The 6,186-nt window shown below is 35.7% G+C and overlaps 1 pseudogene; it reads right to left on the minus strand.

The window, feature by feature from the left end:
• Window positions 1-200: 200 nt before the first annotated feature.
• Window positions 201-5,550, minus strand: LOC149531734 (dehydrodolichyl diphosphate synthase CPT3 pseudogene; annotated as a pseudogene).
• Between the last annotated feature and the right edge of the window lie 636 nt (window positions 5,551-6,186).

Below are 6,186 nucleotides of genomic sequence, written 5' to 3' on the forward strand. Positions count from 1 at the left end.
CATGATTTTTCAAGATATGAGTTCTTAGTGGAAGAGGTGGTTCAACCCACATTTACTCAACCTAGTTCCCTTATTACTTGCCATTTAGACACCCTTGATTCCCTTTAGTATGACACCATCACCACCTACCTCTAGAATAATGTCATTCCTTGTGACCTCTCATGAAACTAAAGGTGTAACTTTATTCAACAAACCTTGCATTACACTTTGGTGGCTGATATGCTATATAGGAAAGGTCTTGATGATACTTTGTTTAGATATCTTGAAAACAATGAGTCTAGAGTTGTTCTCCAAAAAGTCCATAAAAGCATCTATGGTTCACACTCCATAGTAAACCTTAAGAATCAAGCTACTAGAGAAAAGAAAGGAAAATGGAAGGCCAATTGGATTGGTCCTTACATTATCACCAAATCCTTTGAGACTGGTACTTATAGACTTTTAGATTGTGATGGAGAAGACCTAGCATAGCCCATCAACAACATCCATCTCAAAAGGTTTTATGTCTAAAGCTTTGAAGAAATACCTCATTGCCAAAAATACCAAAAAAAAATCAAAAACACCAGAAAACATTACAAAAATGGTACAAAAGAGATGAGAAATACCATCTTTTGTAAAAAGGAACAAGAGATAGCACCATTGGACTTCCCTAAACAACATAAGTCCATCAATGCAGAAAGACAATCAAGACATGACTCAAGCGACTCTCTTGGAGACAAATTTTTCTTGTTTGTGGCTTACCCAGCACAGTTGAGTTAATTTCACACATACCCAATTGAGAAACACTTGGGGGTTACAATTCAATGGTTTCTTGGCATCAGACATAGTTCATAGCCATAGAGATAGTCAACATAGTAACAACAAATGGAAGAACAACAAATCCAAAGAAGCATGGAGTTGGATTATGTATTGAGATACCACAGACATGAATTGCAAGAAAATCATTGCACATCTCAATTATCTGCCATGGTCACTAATTCTTAATATCCATTGTAGCCTTCCTTTAATCCATTTGAAGTCCAAAGTTCCTTTTGCCTCTATTATCTTCAATATAGCTCTCTGAGCCCACTCTTAGCCCTTTGGCCCACTTTTGGTCTCCTTGAATTTTTAGGTGCCTCCACACTGTCTTGGTTATCTCCATATTCCAACAAATCTCACTCACATCCTCCTTTTTCCAATCACTATTCAAAATTTGTCAAAATTTGTCAAAAAAATTCAAAAATTATTAAATATTGCCAAAAAAGGTTTAAAATGATTTTTAAAAATCACAAAAAGATTCAAAAATCATCAAAAATTATCAAAAACATTAAAAAACTTGTCTAAAATCACCAAAAATATTCAAAAATGGGTAATAATTGCCAAAATAGTTGAAAAATAAAAAATAATAATAACCCAAAATTCCAGTCACACATGGCCCACTTCAACTCGAATAGGTTGTTTAATTATGCACAAATTTTTGGTTGTATCTTTCAAACCAATGATTCATTGATTTCATGTCGAACTAGTGTCTGTCTATAATTGTTGCTCCTTCCGGACAGGTTTGTGTACATTGACCAATTTTATATGAAATCAATGGTGAGGCCCATTATATTGAAAAATATTTAAATATTTTATGGCATGTTTTATGGCTCTATTACCTATGACAAAATAATAAAAAGTGTCTCCAATATATTAAGAAGTAGCATAGTTAGGTCCTGAAACATCTTGCTAGGCTTTGGAAAATATGCCACAACACAAATAGCGTAAGAGAGTCTAATAGGGTCACCTTTTCTTTCCTCTTATCAAGAACAACAACTCCCAATGGATTATTAGTCTTATTTATGTTGTAGTGCCACAATTGATCTAGACCCCTTCAATGAATATATCAATGCTATCTTGAGAGGCCCAAATATCCATGATACTCTTTCATCATTGCCTAATAGGGGGCACATAATAAGTAAGCATAAGTTTGAGAGATTTTCATGATCTCCTTTCCTTTTCGGCCCTTAAGGGACTTTCTTAGGCTCCAATACCCCTTTTTAGGCTAAAGCACTTTTTTCAAAGCCTTGTTTCACCATTTTAGGCCCCTCAAGTGCCTTTTTAAGGCCCCTCAAGTGCCTTTTTAGGCCCTCAAACACCTTTTTAGGCCCTCAAACACCTTTTTAGGCCAAAATGCCTTTTTCAAAACCCTATTTTTCCTTTTAGGCCCCCCTCAAATGCCTTTTTAGGCCACCAAAGCACCTTTTTAGGCCCAAACACCTTTTTCAAGGCCTTGTTTTTCCTTTTTAGGCCCCCAAAGTGACTTTTTAGTCCCTCAAGTGCCTTTTTTGGCCCCAGGCACCTTTTTCAAAGCCTAAACATCCTTCTTGGACCCCCAAGCACCTTTTTCAAGGTTCCTCTTGGCTTCTTTTAGCCATAAAAGCCTCTCATAGGCTCCAACATCTTTTCAAAAGCCTCATGAGCATCCATCTCAGCAAACACCTGGAGAAAAATCCCAACTTTGGTCTTAAGCTTGTTTGTAAAGGATATCAATATATATAGAATTATGCCTTATAATTTGTGGTTTAGCACTTCCTAGTTTTCTCACCTTAAAAACCATGGCTCTCCAAATGTTATACAAGTTTGTACTCGTCTTCATTGAGGGCCCACACTAATATTCAATTCCCCACACATACGAGAAGGTCTTTCTTCCTCTACAAATCTTATTGTTCCCAATTTTATAAAGATTGGCACCTTTCCAAATATTTGCAAAAAATCCCAAAACATTTAAATATTCATAGAAATTCCAAAAACATCCACATATTTCTTAAAATCCCAAAAATAATTCATATACTCCTAAAAAAATTAAAAAATCCAAATATACCCACAGACTATCAAAAACATATATGACAACATTTATCTAACATTTTCAATTTTAACATGAGCCATGGTCACCCCTTTTGCTTGTTGCATAAAAAAATATACTTTTATTCTATTAGGATGGAAATAACAACATTACATTCAAACAACATCTGGCAGATCATTTATTCTGGCCTCCCTTGCGGAGGTGGTAGGAGAGGATGTCTAATCAAGGGTGTTCGTCTAGACCTAGTTCTAGAAGAAGAGGCCACTAGTGTCAATCCTATTTGTACCCACACCACATTCATGGGAATAAAAAATCTACCACTACGTAATTTCATGTTCAATAGTTGTGTAAATTGCCTATCCATAAATTGCATCTCCCGTCGGTTCTCGTTAGGGAATACCTGATGATAAACTCTCATATAATAGGTGGCTTTTGAGTGTACTCTGGCAGTCCGTTGCATATCCACAAACACATTCTCTACTAGCTTGTTTATCCCTAGTTCAACGATCACTTGTTGGGCCACATCCTACTCCTGCTATAGTTGATCAGTCACCATTTGCTAACGCTTCACATTTGCCTTCATCTCATTCAATCGCTACTGTAATTGTCTCACCTTTGACTTGGTCAACACTAACCACTCCTATAGCTACAACAAAAGGGTGTTTGATTTTGTGAGTGCCTCTCTAAATGACTCAGATTGTGACTACAATAACACCAACTCATTTTGTGCACTCTCCAAACCCGCTTGTGCTATCTTTAGAGATTCCTGCAACTTTTGAGCTTGTGACCGTTCTACCCACATCGTTGCATCATTTCCCTCTGCTTGTGATTGCTCCACTCGTAGTTCTACTTCTAATGATTGTACCCATGCTTGCTCCATATTCACTACCGCTTGGAGTCATCTTCGCATGCCTTCTCCATCAACCCCAACAAAAATGTGACGTCCTATTCCAGATTCTTTGCCCAGACTTTCTCTATGGCCAAAATTCTCATTAATTCTTCCACGCCACTTGATGATTGATCTCCATACCCCACCTCTAGTTATGGCTCCTCTACACTTACACTACCAATTTCTCCTTTCATGTATCCTTGTCTCAGAATCCCAAGACTAATCAATCGACATGTTCCTCTCATCACCTCACTCACACTAAAATCTTCCACCTCTCTCTAAGCTTTTCCTGCAGACTTTTCGAAAGAGTCTATCACCCCAGCCTCCATCACTACTTCTGACATGCTCTTTGCAATAGTGCATTTAACCCTAAATTTTGACCAACTCTTTTAAATGGCTTGGTTGGTCGATTATAAAGGAAACTTTTTGTTTTTTTTTAAATAACATGCTCGTGTTGGTCACAATTGTGACCAATTATGTGTATTTTGTGTTGGTCTCAATTGTGACGTACACGACAGTATAAAGAAATAAAAAAATGAGGCATGGAATTCATATTTCACTTAAGCAAGTCAGTGTTGAGGGTTTCGCTTGAGCGCCATTCTAGCATTTTGTGTAGTGAGAAGAGGTTGAATCCTCAAAGCAGTATCGATACACATATCTTACATAAATTTTGGAGGCCCTAGGTAGTTTAAAAGGGCAATCTGGCTACCTCATCAATAATTTCTTGGGCATTGAGTAAGTCACTGAGAAGAAAACACATTCAAAAGTGCAACTCTAGCAGAGATGAGAGACTTGAATAGCTTGTTGATTTTGTGTTCAAGGAGGGGTAGAGCATGAGGGTATAGTGGAGGGCATTTCACTTGAAGGCATAGTGAAGGGCATTTCGATTGGAGCATCATTCAAGCATATAGGGCCACTTGAAGACTTACCACCATCAAAGGTAAGGGCAAAATACAACATTATAAGAAGCCTAGGGCTACAATAGGGTTTGGTATCATCTCTTGAAGTTTTTACTGCTGATTGGTGAAGGGTTTTATATTGTTGACTTGCTTTTTTGAGCAACAAATGTTACAAGGGTTTCTTCCACTACCCATATATGCTATTTGATCGTAACAAGTTTTTTTCTCTATGAAATAATGGAGAAGAAGATTTGAAAATTAAAATAGACTTAATAGTTACAATCTAAGATGCTTCATAGGTATTGCATAGATGCAGTATACAAATGCTTTGCAATATCCTCTTCACTAATTTTCTTTCCATCCAAATCCCCTTCCTTTAAAACATCTTCAATAGCCTTAGCAATCTCTTGAGTACTAGTATAAGGAGCACATATATTCAAAATAGCCTTATCATTATTCCTAGAGAAAGCCATGACCCTTTCTGCTGATTCTCTCACATTCTGAGGAAAAAGATTGATATCTCCTATAAGTTGAACCCTAATTCCATACTTGTTAACCATGATTTCCTTCTCAACAAGAAGATCAAGCTTCTCCTTCATTAAATTCATAAGTGTCTCAACTTCTTCCTTTGAGTGCTTGAAATTCTCAATACTAAAAGCATAAACACTCACACATTTTATACCAATTTCATAACAATCTCTCAAAGTATGCATCAAGCTATTATACCCATATTCATGGCCCCTCCATTTTTGCATATTTCTATTCATTGCATATCTCCTATTTCCATCCATTATGATTGCAACATGCTTTGGAATAGGGCCTGCTGAAATAAACCATAATAGAAATCTCCTAAACAATTCTCTCATTGAATTTGCAAGAAATGCAAAACTTTCTTGCAATTAAGAATTATTGAAGGATTGGAATGTTGTTAAACTTGTCATCTTTGATTATGGGTGGCATTTCTTGATCATAATGAAGGAATATATAATAGTTTTTTCTTGTGGGTCTTTAACTACATGCCAGAGAATCATTTGTGATGGAAAAATAAGGGTTGGATTATCTTATCTTTTAATTATTTTTATGAAAAATAGATTCTATATCTCTCTTTAAAGTTCTATTCTATGTCATTTTTTTCCTTAAAAGACATTATTGACAATTTTTTTAATACCTCAACTAATAATTCAATCTACTGCCACCATAAATGTCATTGTTCCTATTTATCTTTTGTGTGTTCTTTAATAATATTCGTTCACAAAATTAATGAAATAGGACAATTTGGTTGATAAATAAATTATCATGAAAAGGCAAGTTCATTGAACCACTACCAGACAATCTCATGTGTTAGATAGATATTGATAACTTCACATGTTATGCATGTTCTATATCAACGGGAAACTTAATTTTGCATGAATGATTGAATTCTAGAAGTTCCACTGCAACTCACATAGAAATTATTTTATTACAGGAGATGGAAAATGTCATTCATTATATAAAAATGAACATGGAGGAGATAAATATGGCATTTATAGTGGTTAGCAAACATTTTCTTGGTGTAGATCAAATTTTATGTAGAGTAA

The sequence above is a fragment of the Cupressus sempervirens genome, chromosome 11 (genome assembly GCF_028749045.1).
Source record: "Cupressus sempervirens isolate cs-2001-9-10 chromosome 11, ASM2874904v1, whole genome shotgun sequence".
Lineage (NCBI taxonomy): Eukaryota > Viridiplantae > Streptophyta > Pinopsida > Cupressales > Cupressaceae > Cupressus > Cupressus sempervirens.